Consider the following 12,800-nt stretch of genomic DNA (forward strand, 5'->3'; position numbering starts at 1 on the left):
CTAGTTTGGTTTGGTTGTCTCTGTAGGTTTCCCCATCATGATCTTGATGCCCCTTGTTTATAGAATATGTCTTTTCTCTTCAACTGGAACCTGAAGCTCGGCCAAGTGTTTGGCTGTGGATCTCTGCATCTGCTTTCATCAGTTACTGGAAAAAGGCTCTTGATGACAGGGTATTCACTGATCTGATTACAGGAGAAGGCCAGTTCAGGCACGGAGAAGGCCAGTTCAGGCATCCTCTCCACTATTGCTAATAGTTTAAGCTGGGGCCATCCTTGTGGACTCCTGAGAACTTCTCCCTGGTGCATGAGCTGGCTTTTTGGAGCCCACTACCTATGGTGGGACACCTTGCACATCCTTGAGACAGGGGGAGGGGCTTGGACCTGCCTCTAATGAATGTACCAGGCTCTGCTGACTCCCCATGGGAGGCCTTCCTTACCTTCTTGAATAGGAGGGAATTGGGGGTGGGTTGGGGTGAGGGGGGAGGGGCAAGAGGAGAGAAGAGGGGGATCTGTGGTTGGTATATAAAATTTCTTAATAAACAAGAAAAACTACCAGAAAAAAAAGAAAAATGAAATTATAAAATTTGTCCTGAGTAAGGTAACACAGACCCCAAAATAAAGGCATTTTATATTTTCTTTAAAAAAAAATCCATAGGCTCTCTGCTTGGTGAAACCATCGACTTTAAACATATAAGGAGGCCAGAAGCCATTGTTAAGGAAGTGTGCTTCTGTTCTTTAAACAGGAGTGGCACTAAAGATGTAGCATGCATTAAGAATGAATGGCTTATTTTCCAGATAGTGAAGTCAGATCCAGGGTTGCCTGTGTTTTTGCTTGAATTCTTTTAAGCCATTGCAAGATTAGGAGAGTGGCCGTGTAAAGGAGTCCACTGTCTCAATTCTTCCTTTGCTACCAATCTTAATGTACTTTTGCTTGCATTACCTGTGTGTTCTCATATCCTGTCTTAGCAAGCTGCCTTGCCACTAAATGAGGCTGTGAAGTTGCCAAGAGGCATCTGCAGTTAAGTCCAAGTTGCAATGTTTAAAGCACTTAGAATTCAATGCTGTGGTATCTCTGGCACCATGACAGCAATGTTGTCCTTTCTCAACTCTGACACAAGTCATGAGAACTTCTATTTATTTCTATACTTACTTGGCTTTAGTTTTCTCATGAACTCTCTAATATTCTTGCTAGCTGCAAATTTCTAGTGTCGCTCCATATATTCTCTTCATTTTTGCATGGTAACAGATATGGATCTATTTGCCTTCTACATGTTGACATCCAGTTATGCCAGCACCATTTGTTGAAGATGCTTTCTTTTTTCCATTGTAAAGTTTTGGCTTCTTTGTCAAAAATTATATGTTCATAGGTGTGTGGGTTAATGTCAGGGTCTTCAATTCGATTCCATTGGTCCACATGTCAGTTTTTATGACACTACCAAGCTGTTTTTATTACGGTGGCTCTATAGTAGAGCTTGAGGTTGGGGATCGTGATGCCTACAGAGGTTGTTTTATTGTACAGGATTCTTTTGGCTATCCTGGGTTTTTTGTTTTTCCATATGAAGTTGAGTATTATTCTCTCCAGGTCTGTGAAGAATTGTGTTGGTAATTTGATGGGGATTGCATTGAATCTGTAGATTGCTTTTGGTAAGATCGCCATTTTTACTATGTTAATCCTGCCTATCCATGAACATGGGAGATCTTTCCATTTTCTGACATCTTCTTCAATTTCTTTTTTCAGGGACTTAAAGTTCTTGTCATATAGGTCCTTCACATGCTTAGTTAGGGTAACCCCAAGGTATTTTATATCATTTGTGGCTATTGTAAAGGGTGATGTGTCTCCTCATTTGTGTCTGGCTACCCTTCCTTCTAATCAGGTAAGATGCTTCAAGTTAGCCTAAATTTGATCCTTTCCAATTAAACATCCCATGCAAAGAAGCTGCTGTTCATCCTATGTAGTGTAGCATTATACCATCAGCAGAAGCTTGGTTCCAATCCAAGCATTTCTGCAGCATGAAAAACAGTCAAAATTGGTTATACAAGGAAGAAAAAAGAATCCTCAAATGAATCAGGTGGTTTGATCACCACACTCAGTGTGAATTCTTAATCACTTCCTATGAGTGGGCAAATAACTATTTACAAAGCTATTACAGGTCTCATTAATTGTCATTATTGCTTATGGCTATCACTGCAATTACCAAAGCGCCTGTGTGCACTTTACCTTGGAGTTCTCTCTTTAATTAGTCATATTGAGTGTTAGTAGCTGACCTCCTTGCATAATGGAGAAGGCAAAGGAAGTGTACAGAGTCTTGATTTAAAAAAAAAAAATCTTTGTTATGAGGAAGGAAAAAAGGATAAGTCTGTGAGGATCAGTCAGTGACACTTCATCACCAACTACCAGCTGCAACTTCACCAGTCCAGAAATGAGAGAAACAGCACCATTGTAAGTGCAGAATAATGAGGTTTTGGTGGACTTTTCCAGGAAAGACAGAAACACTCCATCTTCGGGAGCCTGGAAAACAGGAATTAAATTGCCAGCAAAACTTTTGCCACCCTGTTATTTAAGCATTTAACCCAAACCCCTGAAAAATCACAATTAATGAGAAATCTGCCCACGGTATCAACTTTCAACTAGAATTCATTGTCAGACAGTACCAGCACACTACAAACTTACAATTTGTTTTTTAGGCTGATTTATTCTTGGGATTCATTTGAACATAAAGGTTGGCACCTTTTTATATTAGCAATTTTAGCTCATAATGTCATAATTTTGTTTGTTTTGTTAACATAAATTTTGACATTAGCCTTTTGCAAAACAAAGTTACAATAAGCTACTTGAAATGATTAATATTTCTCTTATTACAAGCATGCTAGTTTTTATTCAGTCAATCAAAACTATTTTTGAACATCTACTGTTAGTCTAGTGTGATTCACTAGTATGAAAAGTAGAATAAGAAAGGAGTAGCTAACTCTTACAGTAGCTATTATAGCAGGCTACAAATAAAAGAGCAAATAGGGAAGAGATGCACAAGAGAAGAGCTTTGGGAAAATAGTCCACAGGTAAGTAATACTGAAGGGACGTGAGATTTCTTGGCTAGTTCCCATGGAAGGAGTTGATTCAGGAAAAAAGAAATAAAATCAGATGTAATAGGAATCTTAAAAGGTTTTATTAATAAAAACAAACCCAGAGCCAGCTATTGGGGAGAATGTTGAAAGATCAGAGAAACAGAACCAGCCGCAGCTAAACCTCACCTTGCCAACTTCTCAGCTGATCTTGTTTCCTCAGACTGGAAGCCTCTGAGTCCTCATCCAAATGGGTCTCGGCTGAACTGCTGCTAAAAGCCTAAAAGCTTAACCAGGCTCTAGTTCCTGGTTCTCTCACCTTATATACCTTTCTGCTTCTTGCCATCACTTCCTGGGATGTTTTCAGTGTGGCTTTGAATTCACAGGGATCTGGAAGAATCTCTGCCTCCAGAGTGCTAGGATTAAAGGTGTGAGTGTCACCATTTTCTAGCCTCTATGTCTGTCTAGTGGCTGTTCTGTTCTCTGACCCCAGATAAGTTTATTAAAGTTCACAATATATTGGGGTACACAATATCACCACAATTAGAGATAAATTTACTATATTTGGGGGTCAATGAAAATATTATTTATTTTGAGAATCACTGAAGCATCTGTAGTATAAATATATAAAAATTATATGGAGCCTTGAAAGATAAACAAGAAGTACTGTTAAAATACATTTTGATAACAATAATTTAAAAGTATGTATGATTCTTCATAATTCCTTCAAGATTTTTTTTTAACAAATTCTCATTTTGACTGACCTGAAGTTTCTGTGTCTCCAGGGTTGGTCTTGGCCTTCCTATATTTCTGTCTCTACTTCACAAGGGATAGGATTATAACCATATGCCACCAAAAGCTTTGATGAAGATACACTTTAACAAAAAATATGAAGTTTAGAACAGTGACTATCAAGTCTCTCTCTGTGTGTCTCTCTGTCTCTCTGTCTCTCTGTCTCTCTCTCTCTGATCTGTCACTGGGGATTGATTCCAGGGCCCCATGTATGCAGGACAATGAGTTTATCAATCATTCTTCGTAAGCAGTTAAAGCAAAAGCCTTAAGACAACCAAAGGACTAGTAAGTTATAAGTGGCTTCCAGGTTGAAATGAGTGACTAGTTTCTGAGGCAGGGATTTGACTACATCACCGGCCACACAGAAAGAGCATGAACGTGATGACCAAAGAAAACGATCTTACTAGAGTTGTCAGTAACGAGGGCCAGCAGTCAGTGCTGTGTCTATCCTGCCTGAGATGATAAGGACAGGTGTGAAATGGTCAAAGAACAGGTTTGATGAACCAGAGAAGACTAGTTCAGAGAGAAGAAAAGGATGTTCAATTAATATTAAGATTTGGATATACAAGGTGGACTTTTATGGGGATTTGTAGTTAGAGTTTTTCTGTCTGGCCCAGTCAGGACAAATCTCTCTTACCCGCCAGTCCCACAGTCGCTCAGACCCAACCAAGAAAGCACACAAAGACTTACGTGGTTTAGAAACTGTATGGCCATGGCAGGCTGCTTGTTATCTACTTCTTCTCTCTTAAATTAACCCATTTCTGCTTATCTATACTTTGCCACATGGCTTGTGGCTTACCAGTGTCTTTACATGTTGCTTCTCATGGCGGCGGCTGGCAGTGTCTCCCCAGCCTTCTACTTCCCAGAATTCTCTTCTCTCTTGTCCTGCCTATACTTCCTGCCTGGCCACTGGCCAATCAGAACTTTATTTACACAGAGCGATATCCACAACACTTCCCCTTTTCTTTTTTTTTTAAGGAAGGTTTTAACTTTTACATAGTACAATTACATATAACAAAACAATTATCAAGCAAGAATTGCAGTTACAATATTAAAGAAGATATCCTATCTATCTTATATTTATGAGTCTAAGGTTTTATATCTAACATATCTTTTATCATAACTGAGGAAATTATAACTATCTAGTCTTCAACCACATCAAAGACCTCAGAAGGATATAATATTAGCTGAGAACAGAGAGAAGGATGCAAGCAACTTTCGGGAGTCTTGCAAGAGTAGACAGAGACAGCTGGCAGCCTGAACAGTCACCTAATGTTCCTTTGTAAAGTTGGGGCATCTGTCTTCAGCCCACAGGGCTAGAGTCTCTTGATCACTTCTCTCAGTGTCCTGTAGAATGTCTGGCAGTTTCCTCTGCGGAGCAGGAACCTGAAGGACCATTTTGTCAAGCAAAGTTTAGTGGTCACCTTTCTATGGGTCCTGCATGTCCAGTTGATCAAGCAGTCCAGGCAAGAAAAGTTTCTTGCCCAAATGGCTATTTTTGCCAAGGTGAAGATAAGATATGAAGTGTCTTCAATGCCCATACTCGTCTCTGAAGTGAATCGGTGCTGCCAGGAGCAGACATGTCTCACTGTCCAGAAAGTCTAAATTTTAAAAATAGTTTAAATGCCATATTCTGAAGGTCTTTGAAGTATTTGAAGATTACCTATCTATCTGAAATATCTCTATGTATACCCAGAAAACTTAACTAACATGGCTATGAGTATGATTATCACAGATGATTAATTATTAATCTATTTTTAATTATCCATTACAATTTAAAATGAGCTATACAAACATAATACCTTAAACAAGAGTAGAAATATACACACAGTATAACAAAATTAACTTTAAGTTTGTATCAATAAACTAAAATCTACACCAATGTAAAACATTTTAAACAAGTTGTTGCTCTTTAGAAGTAAGTTCCTTCCTTAATCTACCCTTTCATCCTATTATATCTATATCATATCCCCTTTTCTTCTTTAGAAAGAGATCACATTTATAATTAACCTGCTTTAAAAAAAATATTGGTTTTTCTCTGTCCCACACCAGAGGGCTCTTCTGATTTGGGACACAAGAATCTCTTAACCTTTTCTTTTAGCAATATGTCTGGGTTTAGAGATGGAGTGAGCCAATTCCATCTCCAAAGCCAGCTTGATAATTTTGGGAATGTGGGCGTAGTTTCTCTTACTACTTCCTGCTGGAGGGGGGCGCTGTATCTTATGGGGATACAAAGAAAATTTTAGGATTATAGAGTAGTCCATTAGGGTGAACCTCTGAGCCTGTTGCCTTGAAACCATTCTGGATGTCAGATCATCTGGGCCATGGTGTCATTGGAGACCTTTCAGGTGGTCTTGGCTGATCAAACCTGATATATCTTAATCTGGAACAAATCCACAGCCTCTGGCTTTCTGTGGAAACAAAAGCAGAGACTCTTTTCCAAAGCAACATATCCTTATATCCAAATTTTGAAGTCAAGGTACCTTTAAAATTTACATATTTGTTTAACTCAACAGTTTTTACAATCAAATCTTTTTCTGTAGTTAAAATCCCAAAGACAAGACAAACCAGATTCTCTGTGTAATATCCATCTTTGTAAGACTGAAACGCTGCTGTGGCTGCTGGATCCGCCCACCTCTGCTTCCCAACATGGCGGCGGTACAGTTTACTGCCAGCTCTGGGTCTGGAGCCATGTGTACCATCAACTATCAGAAGCAGTTCTATCAAAGCAGCGCATAGCCCAGAAACTTTCTTTTCTTTTTTTCTTTCTTTCTTTTTTTTTTTTTAACTAGCAAAGGCTAAATCTACCATGCAGCAGAGTAAAGTGTCGCTTGTAGATTCCTCATTCCCGCCACACTGCAGGTCAGACACACACGCCAGAAACCCACCACAGTAGCTCAAACCAGCAGGCTGCTGCTAACTTGAGAGAGACAACTAGGAAGTTCTTTTTAGCTCTGTTTTAGAATCTTTTTTCTCAGGTTTTAGGTGGAAATTCTTGCCAACACATTGGGCGCCATTTGTAGTTAGAGTTTTCCTGTCTGGCCCAGTCAGGACAAATCTCTCTTACCTGCCAGTCCCACAGTCACTCAGACCCAACCAAGAAAGCACACAAAAGACTTACGTGGTTTAGAAACTGTATGGCCATGGCAGGCTGCTTGTTATCTACTTCTTCTCTCTTAAATTAACCCATTTCTGCTTATCTATACTTTGCCACATGGCTTGTGGCTTACCAGTGTCTTTACATGTTGCTTCTCATGGCGGCGGCTGGCGGTGTCTCTCCAGCCTTCTACTTCCCAGAATTCTCTTCTCTCTTGTCCCGCCTATACTTCCTGCCTGGCCACTGGCCAATCAGAACTTTATTTACACAGAGCGATATCCACAGCAGGGATTGATTTCAAATTCAGGCTTGAGTATTTAACTTGAAGGCAACTGTGAAACATCCACAGAGAACTAGAAAGTGTTCTGTATGGGAAAAGACTCCTGCAGATAACTCTGGGGGAAGAGGGAATTACCAAGGGAATGCAATGGAGGAAATGTGAGAAAGTACCCAGAACACAAAGAGAAGGAACAGGATGGGCTGCCACATTGCACTAAGGAGAGCTTTGGGGAAAGGACAGGGGGGAAAAAGCGTTCCTTGAATAAAAGCAACACAAATGTGGAATAAAAGCCAAGGCTTTTTTTTTTTTTTTTTAGATTTGATAAGCCTCTTCACATTCACAACCACTGTAGAAATTTTTATCCCAAAAGCATGCCTCTGAAATAGGTTATGGCTGTCAGTTCATGACCAGGAAGCTTGTAACTTAAGCTATGAAGTAAAGACTAGTTTAAACTTCTTAAATGTTCTATGAATTCTGGGAGGTACCAAGATTTTTATCCTTCAGCAATTTGAAGAACCCAAAGAGGGGAGAGTGACAGGAATAAAGAAAGGAAGTGGGACACAGCGATATATGATGGAAAGCAAACGTGCCTTCCTTAAACAGCAACAAAAGCAAGAGGAAATGTATAGGAAGCACATTAGGGAGATTAAACACATTTCAGAAAGGGCATCAAGGGTGAATCTGACAGGAGCATCCAGGATGCTTCCCACCATCAGCAACCAAGACCAGTGTGGTTGAAGAACACATGCATTTGGTAAAGAGTAATAGGAGTTCAGCTTACAGAATTGGGTAACCAAAGAGTTAGCTTTACATGACCATATAGTCCTCAATATATATAAATTCATTGTAATTTTGTTAATTTTTATTATGTATAGATCCAGTACCTCTTGAAAATGCACTTTTTTAAAAAAACTAGTTTCTTTGTGTAGCTTTGACTGTCCTGGAACTCACTCTGTAGACCAGACTGGCCTCAAACTCAGAGATCTGCCCACCTCTGCCTCGCAAGTGCTGGAATTAAAGGCACTACCACCAGTGCCTGATGAAAATGCAATCATACTACCTTATAGATACCTTACATCAACTCATGCCCCAGTGAAGCCCATTGCCCCTCCTCCAGCTCTGCTTCCTCCCAGCCCAAGGACTAGGACGCCATAGTTCTCACAGCAGAAATCAAGAAACAGTCTAAGGTGTCTTCTTTTGCCTGGTCTTGTAACAATCTGTTCTAAAGATTCCCTCTGACTCCATAAAATCTCTAGTCTCCATTCTCCAGTATCTCTTTACTTCGGTACTATGACAACAGACTGCCCTGTCTCCAGCTGTCACACATTTTTCTTCCCGCACCAATACAATCCAGTCTTCAATTTAAATTAAGGATAAATTTGTGAAAAGACAATCTTAACATGACCTTATTAGGGTAGTATTGAGGTCATTACATGTACCACCCACTGGATGAATTAAGCAACAGTACCTAGTTATTAGCTTCAAAACCTGGAGGCTCCATGTCCGAGATAAATGTGTCAGCTGACCTAGCTTCTCTTGATGCCTCTTCCTCCGGCTTGCAAATGAATGGTTGCCTGTACCTTTCTGTGGTGGTATTGTGTTCCCCAAAATATTGTGCACCCTAATAAACTTATCTGGGGTCAAAGGACAGAACAGCCACTAGATACAGAGGCTAGAAAATGGTGGTGTTCATATAGTGATATTTTATTTGTATTGAAATGTGATTTTATTTGTATGTTAATAAAGTTGCCTTGAGGTCAGAGCAAGCCACAGCAGAAGCTGGGTGGTGGTGGTGCATGCCTTTAATCCCAGCACTTGGGAGGCAGAGCTAGGTAGATCTCTGTGTGTTCAAGGACACAGCCAGCATCACAGACACACACCTCTAAGACCTGGAGGCCTGTACAAACAGGCAGTGACAAGGAGGTCATGTGGCTGGGTTTACAACCAATGAGAAAACAGAACAGAAAGTCTATAAAAAAGACAGGACACACAGAAGTAGCTCTCTTGTAGAGATGAAAGACAGCAGAAGCAGTGAAGGGTAAGGCTCTCAGCTATTGCTCTGCCCTCTTGGTTCTTAAATCTGCAACTGGCTTTGTGCTTCTTATTTAACAAGATGGTTACATCTACATACTCACAACTTTAATCCTTGCATTCCAGAGGCAGAAATCCCTCTGGATCTCTGTGAGTCAAGGCCACATTGGAAACAGCCAGGCATGGTGACACACGCCTTTAATTCTAAGAAGTGAGCCTTCAATTCTGCAGAAAGCAGAAATATATATAAGGCATGAAAACCAGAAACTATAAGCTTTTGGCTGGTTAAGCTTTTAGGCTTTTAGCAACAGTTCAGCTGAGACCCATTCAGATGAGGACACACAGAGGCTTCCATGATCAACTGAGAAATTGGTGAAGTGAGGAAGCTGTGGCTTGTTCTGCTTCTCTGATCTTCCTGGCTTCAGGTTTGTTTTTATTAATAAGACCTGTTAAGTTTCATGCCACAGCTTTCTCTTTGTGCACAGATATCCTTGGTACTTCATCCTCTTCATTAATGGATGCCAGGGTGTGTAGGATATGGCCCTGTCTGTTATGAACTCATTGGAGCTCAGCTGCTCCTAGAAGTTTCTATCTCATAATAAGTTTTACCACAAAATAGAACTTTAACATGTAGGTTGACACACCCCAATTTAACACAAACTCCTCTTCTAAACCCTCGGATAGCACCAACCCCTTTCCCCACTGCGCTTGAAGCATGGCTTCATGATGAGTGCTTGCCCACTCTCCCGTTTCATTTCCAGGAATGTGTATACATCCATACATTGTTTCTATCAGAAAATAACTAAACGTATAAAAACAAATATAATTTTGTTCAGGTTTTGTTTGTTTGTTTGTTTGTTTGATTTTTTTTATTTTTTTTTTTTTGCTTTTGTTTTCTCGAGACAGGGTTTTCTTGGTGTAGATTTGGTTGCCCTGGAACTCTCTCTGTAGACCAGACTTGTAACATAAATCTTAAAATGTCTTATTAATAAAAACAAACCCAGAGCCAGCTATTGGGGTCGACACTGAAAGATCAGAGAAGCAGAACAGGCCACATCTAACCTCACCTCACCAACTTCTCAACCAATCCTGTTTCCTCAAACTGGAAGCCTCTGTGTCCGCATCCAAATGGATCTCAGCTTTACTGCTGCTAAAAGCCTAAAAGCTTAACAAGGCTCTAGTTCCTGGTCCTCACACCTTATATACCTTTCTGCTTCCTGACCTCACTTCCTGGGATTAAAAGCGTGAGTCACCATGTCTGACTCTTTCCAATGTGGCTTTGAACTCACAGCGATCCAAACATATCTCTGCTTTTGGGATGCTAGTATTATAGGTGTGTGTGCCACCATTTTCTGGCCTCTATATCTAGTGGCTGTTCTGTTCTCTCACCCCAGATAAGTTTATTAGAGTGCACAATATATTGGGGAACACAATATCACTACACCAGACTGGTCTGCAATTCACAGAAAACTGCCTGCCTCTGCCTCCCAAGTGATGAAATTAAATGTATGTGCCACCACCACCCAACTATACTTCTATTCTTAACAGGTAAAAAAAAAAGCAGAGAGAATTTCATGTCTCTTTAAATCCTCCCATGTCTACGATGGATAATCCTGTCAGAATTTTCCATACTACTATCTACACTAACCATTACTTATTCTTCAAGACCTGTCATTTGCTAAAGACTGGAGAAGACTCCTGTCTCACCTATGTAAGTAGAACTCTATTCTATTAGTACCCAAACCTAATATTTGTCACATTGTGTCCTTCATACAATATATTTGTTTCTTCCTGACTGTTAAGCTATAACTGTGGTAGCATCTAGCTTTTAGGCATCTATTGCAAAACATTAATCAAAGAGGAAAATAAGCGAAAAGAAGAGGAGTTATTATAGACACAGGTGAATTTTGTTCTTCCCTGTGTAAAGATTTTTACCCAGTAAGTCTTTTATTTCCTATGATGAGAAAGCAGGCAAGCAATATATATTTCTAAATAGTACCATGAGACCTGGCAGCTTTGTTAGGCAAGCAAAAGACTAAGTAGTGTTAAATATAGATTTAGGGTAATAAATGGGGTCTCTTGAATTTTACTGAGATTTGGGATGGATTATAATACAGAAATATGGAAATAAATGTTTTTCTATATTTCAGATAAGATCAGTTTCAAGTTGAAGCAGTATCTGTTTTCAGTACCTACATGGAAAAAAATCATGCTGTCAAGTTGACTTAGCAACATATGGATGAGGAGAAATGAAAACAGAGATAGATATAACAACCTTTGGCCTTTTTATCTACTCAAAATTAGTAAGTCATTGAAAGTGTCTCCAAGTTTACTTAGATGACAAAAGAAAGTCCTTATTTTTTTTAACTTTACTGAAAAATTATTTTATATAAAAGGATGCTGCTTTTAGAATCCAGTTAATATTAATTAATGTTACAGTGAAGTTTACAGGGTAAAGTTACAAAAATATGAACATGGAAAAATCACATTGTTTTTGCAGAGTTCATTAATATATACATATTAACACAAAGGCAGGTCAGTTTACCTTAGAAATTGTGAAATTATACAGACATATTTTTGACTGCTATGTGGTGAGAGGTTTATGAGTGAATCTTATTGAAAAGAAGTTAGGGTTAAAAACTAGACTTTGCAGTTAACTCAATGCCATTTGATTAGTGGAACTGGAGAAAATTTAATTTTAATAGAAAAATAAATACTTCCAGACACATTCTTGTCTGATTGAATGAGATTACATATCTCATGAAATAGCCAATCTCTACAAATAACAATGAAAATGGGACTATACTATTAAATGTAAGGCATATCTTCTATTATGCTGAGCTAAAGATCTGTACTCATGCTGTGAATTCTAAAGCTTAGGTAGACCACAGGGATTATTATGGAGGAAAATGTTCTCAAGAATCCTTGGAAATTTCATCTACAAGTCTCCTCAAAACAGGCATCTGCTTCATCAAAAACACATTTAACTGATAATTAAAAATTCTTTCAATTATAGCTTTTTTGTAAATAATATAAGATTTTTTAGAACTTATTTTTATAATTAATACATGAAAATATAATATTAAACTATGATCATAATAGTAGTAATGCCACAAGACATAGGGGCTGCTGTATGCAAAGGCGAGAAGCATCCCATATTTGATTCTTGGTGAGGCTGTGCACGAGCTTGTCACAGAGTGATGATCCTAATAACTAATATCTAACTGATTTTCACTCACCTAGTTTCATGATTTCATTTGACTTTTCATTAACATTGGGCTGCTAGATGCAAGCAGCTTGGTTGATATTTATCTATGAGCCATGAATTTTTAAGTTGCTATTTTCAGTTTCTGTTTTATTTTCTCATGCTTCTAGCTGTCTCTGCAGCCAGATTAGTGAGTCTGCATACATTAAAAGTTATGTTTCCAAGGTAGAAAATCTGAGGACAATATCCACAATGTGCCCATCCATCACTCCTTTGTCTGTAAGCTAGCTCTCCTCACAGAGCACTATTCCTTCTTATTGCTAAAATGAACCAAGG

This window comes from Onychomys torridus, chromosome 6 (genome assembly GCF_903995425.1).
Source record: "Onychomys torridus chromosome 6, mOncTor1.1, whole genome shotgun sequence".
Lineage (NCBI taxonomy): Eukaryota > Metazoa > Chordata > Mammalia > Rodentia > Cricetidae > Onychomys > Onychomys torridus.